The 12,420-nt window shown below is 38.8% G+C and overlaps 1 long non-coding RNA gene across 1 annotated transcript; it reads left to right on the forward strand.

Moving 5' to 3' along the window:
• On the forward strand, positions 1–3,479 carry LOC139722719 (uncharacterized). Its single transcript, XR_011710298.1, has 3 exons — positions 1–67; positions 2,503–2,613; positions 3,425–3,479. It is a non-coding gene; the product is annotated as an uncharacterized lncRNA (long non-coding RNA).
• The last annotated feature ends 8,941 nt before the right edge of the window (positions 3,480–12,420 follow it).

Raw genomic sequence — 12,420 nt, forward strand, 5'->3', positions numbered from 1 at the left:
AAATTTCCAAGATGCCTGTAGCCTCCGCCCCAGTAGTGGGATAGGGTCCTTCAATATCTGGATTATGGTGAGTGCACTTTGGCATTACCCGACGGATCTGAGATATCTATATAGTATGGATGTCACAAGTGTTGGGACACCATCTTCTATTTGGAGTGTTTTTTTGTGATCAAAAGAAGATTTTATGACAATTGATGATTCCTGGGATAGAAAAGTGACAAAGTGAAGAGTAGAGGCTGAGAAGAAGCCCCAGACAAAAGGGATTTAGAAGAGGATATAGCTAGTTTCATCTTGACATCAATAATATCCTAGCTTAAGAAATTCATACACTGTTTGTTTGTTTGTTTATTCATTTTCCATCTGAGAAGATGGCTAGATAACCCATATTCAGCTATCATAAGCTGGTCTTCCAGGGGGTCCAGTTGGATGTGAGGTGGGACCACTTCACCGGGTTAAATATCCTGCTCTTTGCGATGAATGAATGAAGCGGGATCTTTTATGTGCATGAGTTGTTACTGTCTCATACACGGGACCTCCATTTTATGTCCTATCCAAGGGACAGAGTGTTTTGCCTCTTGCTAGAGGGGACGGTATGCTTACACACAACATTGCACAGTCCAGACTCGGGTTTGAATCCGGGCCGCGTGATCGTGAGGCAGACATGCTACCGACTGAGCCAACTCACAGCTCACTGTGTGTTGTGATCTCATGATTACCTGCCTCCTACCAGTCAGAGAGAAAGATACATTATTTTTCTTCACAGCCATATAGACTAGTAGGATGCAATCATGGGTGGTAGGGAAGTAGAACCATTGAAAATAAGATTTGTTTTATGTCTGCCATATGCTGTATATGACATATGTTTTGTTAGGTATTTATTTTCATGAATTTCACAAGTCAGGTGTTGTACTTGAATTTAACAACATGCGAAAATATTATTGTTACAATGGAAATTTTTGCACAACCAGAAACTAGCACTAAAGTAAAAGCACGTGAATATGTTTGGCTGCCATATAATCCAGTAGTTAATGTCTTGAATCCGTGGAATTAAAAACATGCAAAACTCACCTTACCTCACCGGGCATGAATAATTATTCATACAAAAATATCCACTTATACAGTAACTGTGATCCCAACATGAATGCGACGTGCATGCATACATTTCTCTGTTCAGTGCTGTACTCCACATTTTGCCAATTTAACCACTTGCAAAATTGTCAAGAATTCCTGATGAAAAGACAAAAAAATTTGACTCGCTAAATATATGGCATATATGAGTCTAGGGCAATTACACCCTGGGCAATTACCCCTGACCCTTCCCCTGACTCTAACCCTGAACCTAATCCTAACCCAAACCCAAACTCTCACCCTAAACCTAACCCTAACCCTAATCTTCACTCTAAACCTTACCACTGACCAGTATCTGGCGGGGGGGGGGGGGGGGGGGGGGGGGGGGGGGGGGGGGGGGGGGGGGGGGGGGGGGGTAATTACCCTCAGGGGGTAATTGCCCTGATATGGGCATATACAATGTTCTTTTAAATATAATGGCTTACATTAACAAACATGGCTATACTAGATGGAACGTACCTGCATGAAAAAACCAGCCTACAGCCAGCCATTTGAAAGCAGTCAACAATATTCTTGTCTACATTTATTCTGTTCTTTCTGTTTTTACATCTTATCTTCTTTCACCCTTGCTGTATCCATCGTAGAGACCATTGCACACCTCAGGACTGTTTACAGTCAAAGAGAAGACCATCCTGCAGGCTCCATTAAGGCATATCTGAATATTTTGGTGGAGGCTTCTCTCAGTAGATTTGTTTTATATACCGCAGTGTCCACCCTCCCACCATCTATACAGCAAAAAACATTCAGCATCATGGCCCTATGTGGTGTAGCACTTCTATTTCTACATGATGTAGAGGTTCCACAGAGTCATTGCGTGGAGATGGCAAGAAGGGGCTGCAGTTTATACCCCTTTCATACCAAACTTCTCCAGACGTCACCCGAGCGCACTCTAGACGGACGTCTGGGGTGTGATTCGTTAAGTAAACACGAGGTGCGGGCAGAGCACCGTTTCATACCAGAGGCTAGTCTGTAGTGCACTCTAGCGCGCTCGGTGAGCTGCGGAGACCTTTCATGCTGGAACGACATCCAGTGTTCATTCACTGTTCGTCCACTGTTCGTGCTAGACGGTCTAATACGCATCACATCCACTGTTCACCCGGGTGTCTTTTTCGGGCTACCTTTCATACCAACAGTGGTCTAGGGTGAACAGTGGACGACCTCCGGACATCATCCACTGTACAGCGTCTGGTATGAAAGGGGTATCAGACTATCTGAGAAACAAGTGAATGTACAGAGGGGTCAGCTTTGTCTCCCCTAGAAGACTTCAGTATCACAGATAGTACAGTAGACTACAGGACTTGTATTTAACAGTAGTCTCTAGACTACAGTACTTTTATTGAAATGGCTAATTGCAGTTGGCATTGTTCTTTGCAGGACCTGGCATACTCTAATTGGCTGCATTGTGTTGCTGCATGTGATATTTCTGGCTTACTGGCTGTCTGTGTGCTTCCCTGGAACTTCACGAGATCTAAGAGCAAAGCAGAGGTACCAGTAGTAGACATCATATACTTCTGTATGCTTGAATTTCCTGTAATTTAAATTTTGGTCTTGTAAAAAAGCATGACTGTCTTTTAGTTGAATCGAGGGCAAAGATATTGATATTCTTACCCTTACAATGTAGAAAAGACTCTGAAATTGTGAAGTGTGGATATCACATTGTGTACACTGCAGTTCATTAATGAGCATGGGGGGGGGGGGTCATATATTCATGTTATAATGATAGTTGGCCAACATTTGGCAACTATGACCTTAAACTTCACAATAGAAAACCTTAACTGTCATTACACAAAGATAGTGTACACAGTTACAGATTTATGGGAAGTGCATGGTGGTATACATGTATACTATTACAAGTTTTCATGTAATATGTAGTGCATAAGACACTGCACACAGATCTCTGAATAACATCAACCTTTTTAAGCTAACAGGTTCGAAAGAAATATCATACTGTTTGTTTTGTTGTGTATATCAAGCTATGCAGGTATATAAAAAACAAGAGAAATAAAGAATTGTGTCCAATGAGATATGACATGTGACATTTCTAGAGCATCAGATTGTGGACTAAACGTTTTGAATATGAATTTTGCCATAAAAATGTTTGAGGTTTCGAAAAGAAAAGTTTCTCCTACTTAATGGAAACCAGCATTGTCTGTGGTTGTGGACAGTGTCCATGAGACTTCTAGCCAGAATCATGATAAAAAGAAATGAATTCAGTGTAAGTAATCAGAATAGCTGCAGTGAGTCGCAAGAAAGCCTTGCATTATCAATGTTGTTTTTCACATGTTTTTATATGTAGACATTCGAGCTGGCAAAAGGTGCCACTGGAAAGAGTGACATAGAGAAATATTTCATCCAGAAGGAATCACCGAATGTAGTGAGTAGGACTCCTTCAGCCCTTACTTCCTTTGTACAAAAGTATTGTTTCATCTTTTTGATATTTCAACTAAACAGAGAGGTCACCCTTTTTTAGACAAAGTGATTAGCTACTAAATAACAGGGAGATATTAGGGAACTGATATGGCATGTTTAAAGGACAAGTTCACCTTCATAAACAAAAGGATTGAGAAAATGCAACAATATTAGTAGAACACATCAGTGAAAGTTTGAGGAAAATTGGACAATCGATGCAAAAGTTATGATTTTTTTAATTTTTTGTGTTGGAACCGCTGGATGAGGAGACTACTACAGCTTGTGAGTCATATGCGTACAACAGTATAAAGAAAATGTAAAAGAAAATTCAACATATTTTCACTTTTTTCACATAATAAAAGAGCACTTGACTTGCCTCTTTCTAAAGGCAGGGGGAATAATATTACCCATAACATTTGTCGATAACGAGTCAGAGGAATGTGTACTTTTTTCAAAAGATGGAATTTTGTGAAATTCTCTTTATATTTTCCTTATATTGTTGTACGCATGTGATATCTAAGTTATTCATACACTGCAGTAGTCTTCTCATCCAGCGAGTACTGCACAAAAACTTAAAAAATTCATAACTTTTGAACGGATTGTCTGATTTTCCTCAAACTTTCAATGATGTGTTCTACTAATATTGCTACATTCTCTCAATCCTTATGTTTATGAAGGTGAACTTGTCCTTTAAGTGACAAGCTTCTTCATATACTTTCAGAGATGCCAATTGTTACTTTTTTGAAGTATTTTGTACTGTATTTGCCAAAATACTGCATATTTGATGGAAAATAGTGTTTTTTCCAAAAATTGTTAAAGTATGCATGTCTATTGCAGGAAAGGTAAAAATACTGTTTTTCCACCAAAAGTAAGTCGTTTCAGCCTTTGGAAAACTGCAATGCTGTTTTCAAGGTTGGCATCCCTGTACTGTATTGCTTTGGCACCATATTTAGTGTGTGTGTTTTGAAAGAGAAAATAATGTGTTTGTAATGAGCTCCAACATGAGAAATTCAACAGAATGAGTAGCCTCTACACAATGACAGTGAAAAAAAAAGAAAAAGTAGGAAAGCCTTAAAGGGATTGTATAGGTTTGATTGGGATGAGGGATTCAGATTTAAACTTTTTGCAAGATTATTAGAAACCACTTACAAAATATGAAAGAGCATATAATTCTAAGAGGAACTCTTAGAAGTTTATTTGATGAAAATCAGCTTTGAAATGGCTGAGATGTCCAAAAACAAAGTAAAACAAAGTGGTCCTAATAAAAGATGGTTGCTACCTTGTATTAGGACCTTTTTGTGTTTGGATATCTCAGCCATTTCAAAACCAATTTTCATCAAATTAACTTTGATTTCCTCTTAAAATTGTATGCTCTTTCATATTTCATACGAGGTTTCTCATTATCTAAAAAAAAAATGGAAACCTGAAGCCCCATCTCAATCAAAACTAGAGAAGCACTCTAAGAGTACAGACCTCCACTATGCAGCTCATTTATACCACTGATCTTGTTCTTCAATAGTCCACCATACGTATGCATGCTAAAAGTCGCCCAATTTACCAGTAGAGAAGCCTTTTGTGATGTCAGTACTCATCAACTTCAAGCTGCGTGGCGTGCCTCACCCTAGCAAAAACTAGAGCACACACTTTAGTGAACGTATGAAAATTTCAAAGATGAGCAGTTTGAACTCCTTCATAAAATCTACAAAAATTCCCGGATCACTGCCAAAATTTAATCACCTGTTACTTGTATCTTTGCAGAGGTAGCTATTGTATTATCCCTTTAAACAAAGTTTGATTGAATTCACCACAAGAACAAATATTGACCCTAATAAACAAATCTCTAGTGATTTATGGCACAGACAGTGGGATGGAAGGCTTAAATTGAAGGAGATTGCTTGTCTCTGCTGGGATGCCACATTAAAAATAAAGCTTGAGAAGTTTGGAAGAGGTAGTAAATTCAGTTGTGTGATGTGTCTAACTTTGCTTACTAATTGGCAGGTGGATTGGAACCCAAACCAGGGCTCATCACGCTGGCTGCTAACAGCAGGGGAGTCTGGCATAGGCCGCCTGTATCATGTCAGTATCACCTGATGGCCAGATGGACTGCATCGACCATGACACTGGCTGGAAGGAAGGAGATCCTTCCCAAACAAACAAACAAACAAACAACTTTAGTGTGCCATGGACTGCCAAGTCCCTGGTACATCCTTTTGGCTCAACATGAGGCTGTCTCATGTTGCTTGCAGAGAATGCATATGTCCTTTTATTCTTCCTATCATGTCACTGTCTAATGAAGGTTAGCAACTGCAACTTAAAAAGGACAAAGCATTTTATAGAAACAGCATTTGTAGCTGTTCACTTGTGAGAGAGCTAAATGCCACTATCAGTGTGAGGTATTCAGGAAGAAATAAAATGCTGGTCCTGGAACCAAACAGTGTGTTCACCAGTTTCTCTTTATTATCGTCCTCAATAACCCAAGTATAAAACATCATGAAAAGTAATAAAAAGCAATGAAAATAAAACTATTCATAAACTATGCTGAGTTATGGGTATGTTGTCCAACCACTGACCACTGACCGGAGCCCAAGTGCAAAGCTAGATAACAGGTATCAAATTTGTCATGAATAAGGCAGCATTTTGAGAATGACTTCACATTTTATGACCATGTCTGTATTCATTCTGCAGTGAGGATGATTTTTAAACCAGGGTTAGGGCATTTACTGTTAGTAGACTTGTCAAAAGCTGTTAGCAAAGTTTGAGTTATCTTGGCTATAACCAAATATATAGCATACCCACCATCCATCATAATTGTGAGTGAACATTTTCATGCTACAAACTCATTTCTGCAGAAGAATGCCATTTATTTCACCCAATCCATTGTCTGTACATCTGTAACTAAATTGCAAAGTCACTTTCAGGTGCAGTACTACTTCTGCTCTTTGCATACCTTAACCTGTGTCTACACCTATGTGGTTATGAAGGGACAACAAGGTCTACTTTAGAGGGTGCTTCAGATAATCATATGTGAGGAAATGCAAATCCATGTGTGAAATATAAGAAAGCTGTATCACACACTTTCTAGTTGAGATATTTCTGTGTTTACGTGTGATGCAGTGATTTAACGTCACTGTCATTCAAGACTAACTATATGTTTGCACAGGGAAATCTCATGGTAACAATGTCAGATATAGCGAGAGTCCATGTGAAACTAGGTTCATCATTCAGCCCAAATTTCCTGTACATGTGAATAAATGGTGATGTGGGATTCCTATCATGAATTCATTTTCAAACCCATGGCTACAGAAGAAGATATTGTGAGGTAAATGGAGATAACACATATTCAAAGTTGCTTTTCCTTGGTCATAATTATCCTTTTGTAAATTTCTTGGTGTTATGGCAATTCAAAAATAAGGAAAAAGTGATGAATTACTGTAGAGGAAAACATTGCTTATGCGGCTGTTATAGTAACACAATATTTCTTTGTTTGAAGCATAGTTTCTTCCCTGCTTGCAGTTGTCGGCTGTGGATCAATTAATTCCATAAGTTACATGCTGCCATGGTGCCTAGAAGTAAGAGTGAATAGTATGTGGCTCTGATGGGAACCTTCCATATACATTCTGTATGATATGTATTGGACTATGTAATGGTACATGGGCAGAACTTGTATATTTGTGAGCGTGCATCACAAAACCGACAAAGAGTTGCACCCCTTGATTTTAAATGAGGACTCAAAAAAGGTGAAATGGGTCAACCGAGTCAATCTTGAGTTTTTCATATTTTCTAAAAGAGCCATCCTTTTACATTATTCTTTAGTTTGGGACCATAACAGAAATGAGAAAGTGTGCTTTCAGCAGTTTTTCTACAACCCCTTTTTTTTTTGGGGGGGGGGGGGGGGGGGGGAGTAGGAATGATCAGGTATGCCTCAGAGGCCCCTTTTCATTTCTTCAAATCCTTTGCACACTCTTCACTTTCAAGTGTAATAACTGTTGAAAGGATAATGCTCCTGCTTTGAAAGTTGCCAATAACAGGGACAGAATGTGTTGATAGAGCATGCTAAATTTCAGTCTAATCTGACTATCCCTTCATTGTTTGTTGCTCGGTTTACATCCTTTGTTACGTCCCTTTCATCACACAGCTAGCGTGGCTTGGTAAAGATTAAGCACTTGAATAGACCCTGTACTTCAGAGCCTCTTCTCTCAGTTCACACTTTTCCAGAGTGTGTGCTTTCTTTCCAGTATTTAGATAGGTTAGGGGAGTCCACTTGAATTGAGTTATACATCATTTTAAAGCTTAGAGTCTGCTCTTTCTGAATCTGCCCCTACCTAAAAAAATCCATGTCTGGCAACTTTTTGTTGGTTTTGTGATGCAGGGTCACATTTCATAATTCCTTCACTTGTTTAATTCCAGATTTGAAGTCCAACATACACTGGCCCCATTCACCACATTAAAACAAACATTACTCTATTTATGATGTGTAACAAAGTGTACAATATATTCTTGCTCATTAATAAAATATGCTTGCTCAAGAGCTGATACGGTGTGGGTGTGATTTTAGTCCATACTTCCTAACTGGAGTGAAATATGTGAATATCAGTTATAATAATGAAAATGTTGTATTTGTGGTTTTCCTTGCAAAACACTTTTTCATTGAGATGTTGAAGTTGACCCACAGACTGGAAACTTTGTCAAATGGTGATGATGATGATGATGGTGATGGTGATGATGGTGATGGTGATGGTGATGGTGATGGTGATGGTGATGGTGATGGTGATGGCGATGGCGATGGCGATGGCGATGGCGATGGCGATGGCGATGGTGATGGTGATGGCGATGGTGATGATGATGATGATGATGATGACGATGACGATGACGATGATGCTGTCAGGGCCCTGTCATTTCATAGTTCCACTGAAAGTATTCAGAACTTATTGTCATGACTTATAGAGGAAAATCAAGTGGATTTCTGAAACCCTTCTCAGGCAAACACTACAGGGCAATGCATTAAGTCTTGAGCTCTGTCAGACATAACCTGGGTAAGCCTAGCTAGTGTATTCACAGACTTGAACGACTATTTCACAGAGCAAGAACTGCCTCATACAGAAGACCATCAAACATGACAATCAACTTGTCCAATTGTTCAATAGCCTGTTCCCGACTACTCTGTTTCAAAATAAATTTGTGTGCATATCTGTGCGATATGTATAGGACTGTATAATGGTGAATGGGCATGCAGAGCTTGAACATTTCATCATTTCTTCACTTACCGGTAATCAACATATAGGATAACAGTAAAACACACACACTGGCCCCATTCACTGCATAAAAACAAATGTTACTCTATCTAAATTGCATAACAAAATGCACAATATACTCTCGCTCATAAGTAAAAACACTTGCACAAGAGCTGAAGGTGTGATTTTGGTCCATACTTCCTAACTTATGTGAATGTATGTGAATATCAGTCTAATTAATGAAAATGTCCAAGTATTTGTGGAGACCAGTTTTCACCAGACTTCACTGAGACGTTCAAGAGGGCACTGACTGGCAACTCTGTCACTGCTCAATCCTAGATGTGTTGATCTCTGAATGTTACTCGTTCCTCCTGCTAATGCAAGATTTACCAAGAAAGTATGCCAAGTTCTAACTTGTTTTTTTTTTTTTTTTGCTGTTTGTGTGTCTGTGTGTATTGTATGTATGTGTATACAAGTGTGTTTATAAAAGAAAGTACTTTTACATTGACACAAGTGCCATTAAACGTGAAATCCACAGGGGCAAGAAAGAACAAAAACGCCAGCAGCAAGTATGTGCAAGCATATACGAATACGTAAGTATATTACCGGTGCAGTGTACAGTAAATGAGGAAATTTTTGCAGTGTTTTTCACGCGACCAGAAACTAGCAGGAAAATAAAAGCACACAAATATTTTTGCTTGCCATATGTTCAAGTACATACTGTCTTGATTACATGGAATTAAAAACATGTGAAACTCTTCTTACCTTGCCGAGCACGAAAAAATTAGTAGCGCGAAAGTATCCACTTTTACAGTATACAAAATGTATCATGTAGGCACTTAAGTTAGCTATAGGCCTTCAGAGACTCCAACCCCAAGCACCTTCTGATCTGGAGATTCTCCCGCCTGTAACCCCTAGCAAACGGGAGACTCCAAGTTGATGTGCGCGAAGCGCGAAGTTCCTTGCTCTCTCGTGCTATCTAAGGCTTATTTTTCAACATGCAATGACAATAAGTAAGAAATCCTTTCCAACGGGAAACACAGAGCCAGGGCGGGAGAAATTAAATCTCAAGCGGGAGAACGGGAGATTTTGCAAAAATGGGCTTTCGGCGGGAGATCTCCCGTCGAGAACGGGAGAGTTGGAGTCTCTGGGCCTTGAATGAGTCATTGACACTTCAGTCATGATTCAGTGGTGATTTATTGACACTTCAGTCATGTGCTACAGAGCATCACATTGTACATATATGTCAATGAAATCCATTCCTTGGCAAAGGCCTTCAGCAGAAACCTTTAAAAAACAGTTTTAGTTCTCCAATTTTAAGCTCACCTGGGCCAAATCTCTAGTGACCCTATCGCGATCTTTCATTGTCTGGCATTGGTTTTGCATAAACTTTTTACATTTTAAGCTTCTCCTTGAGATCCTCCAAGATAGATTTTCACCAAACTTGGCAGGCAGTCTCAATGCCCCCCCCCCCCCCCCCCCCCCCCCCAATCAAGCCCAGAAATTGAGGAATCCGATCCAGAAATGTTCCCCTGGAGGCGGGGGGACAAATTGTGGGGCCATTTTTGAAGATTTTCGTCTTCTTTTTGATGGTCAAAATTTCACTTGGCAGGTACACATATTATCATCAGGATGATGGAATATATATTCTATTTATACAAGGGGGGGGGGGGGGGGGGCACATCCCCCAAATTGGAACATCTGTAATCAATACAGTGGAAACTCAGTATAACAAGATCCTTGGGACCAAGACAATTTGTTCTTTATATCAGATATTTTGATTTATCAGTAGTCAATAAACAATACAAAACAAAGGAAATAAATTCATTGGGACCAGAGAAATTAGTTTGTTATATCAGGTATTTTGTTATATCAGATCTCTTTTTCTCAAGTTTCCACTGTATGTTACAAATTAGAAATGATAATGCTAGAAGTACATTTGTGAGTGCAGTTTTAAATTTGTTCATGTCAGATCCCGGGGAGGATATATATTTCATCTTTCTGAACATGTGACAAGTGGTCAAATTTGTTGCCAAATTTTTATCGCAGGTATTATCACTAGAGTGATAGAGTACATATATGTACAAAAAGGGCATTTACACCTTTGGAGGTAGATCATTAACATGAAAATGATACACAATCTTGATCTGTTGCAATATCAAGACGGGTGTTGGGTACTACATGTACATGTCTGGTCTTTGTGCCTATGCTTGATTTTTCTCCCAAGAGACATGTAAGCACTCAACAAACAATTATTTCTCAAAAGATGTGTTTGCAATTTACTGAAAAAGTGGAAATTTTCGTGGTGTTCAAATTTTCACGCAGTTTGCGCAACCAGAAACTAGCGTGAAAATAAAAGCACGCGAATATTTTTGCTTGCCATATGTTCCTGTGTGGGATGTCTTGATTCCGCGCAATTAAAAACATGCAAAACTCTTTAGACCCTGCCAAGTGCGAAAATATCCACTTTTAAAGTATCAAAATGTGGACTGTACTGATTTGAATGGTTGTGTCAGTCGAGAGTGTAAAATAAGCTCAACACAATCACAATATAGATATATATATATATATAACAATATATATATATATATATATATATATATACCAGGTATATATAAAATATACATATACACTGTATAAGCTGTTATTTTTGTGAGGGTTTAATTTTCATGAATTTCGCGAATCACAGTTGGATCGCGAATTTAACAACACTCGAAAATGTCTCCATGCACTGTGTAATAATAGAGCATTAACGTAAGCATCGGCGCCGGTTCGCGAAAACAGCACCGTGTGAAAATGTGTATGACCTCGTTATTCGCGTAAATATCTGTGCACACGAAAATAACAGCGTATACAGTATATATATGTGTGTGCGTGTGTGTGTGTGTGTGTGTGTACTGACACATTAATTGTAACGTGAACTTTTCCATGTAAATGACTGCTCCATCATACACAACATTTCAACATATGAGGCAGGTTGCAAAGTACCAGACACGAAGCAACTGTTTGCTCTTATGAAAGGTAAAACCAACTGTGTATAGTTTATTGTCTTCTTCCAACTGTGGCTTTACATTCTTCAAAATGCAGCATACGCCCCTCTGACAGAATCAATCTCAGCATTAATTGATCATAATAATGTACAATAAAGTTTCTACATGAAGAACTGATGGAAATGTAATTCCCTGTCATATACCAGCTATGAGGTTATTTTTTCTAATTTGCCATTATAAAACTCTGATTATTATGATACACTCTATAGTTGAGGTATGTCTTCACACAATGTTGGAGAATCTCCATCAATCCCCTACAACTCCTAAAGTAACTCACATAAATGGCACACGTGATCGGAACTGACATGAGACACACAAACAGTCATGAAACTGAAAACATGGAAAAAACTATAAAGTATCATCAAAATTGTTACATACTCAGTCTTTTGGAGCCAACAGGCATTTTTTTTTTTTCATACCAGCTAATCTCCATTCACACAATTGCATATTTGAGCTTGGATGTGGTCAATGTGAGTCTGTCGATACCCACCAAGTCACTTCCACAACAATCGGCATACTTTTATCTCTTGAATCATTCTCACATGAAAACTTGCCAAAATGATTCACTTGTACCATTTTATCTCTGTTCATTCTTCTTTACA

Source organism: Diadema antillarum, unplaced genomic scaffold (genome assembly GCF_040938485.1).
Source record: "Diadema antillarum isolate AM-2024a unplaced genomic scaffold, OU_Dant_1.0 scf00000170, whole genome shotgun sequence".
Lineage (NCBI taxonomy): Eukaryota > Metazoa > Echinodermata > Echinoidea > Diadematoida > Diadematidae > Diadema > Diadema antillarum.